We start from the raw sequence: 215 nt of genomic DNA on the forward strand, positions 1-215 counted from the left end.
GAGAGAGAGAGAGAGAGAGAGAGAGAGAGAGAGAGAGAGAGAACACACCGAAGGTGACAGGTCTGTGCTAAACACAAGAAAATACTGATTCCATAGCATGTGTGCTGAATTTTCTGATCAAAGCTAAAGAACCACATTGAAAACTAACACATTCCACTGGTATCCACCTAGAACACTTAGAAGTAAAAACAGAATAGTTACAACAAACAGCTGAA

This window comes from Rattus rattus, chromosome 2 (assembly GCF_011064425.1).
Source record: "Rattus rattus isolate New Zealand chromosome 2, Rrattus_CSIRO_v1, whole genome shotgun sequence".
NCBI lineage: Eukaryota > Metazoa > Chordata > Mammalia > Rodentia > Muridae > Rattus > Rattus rattus.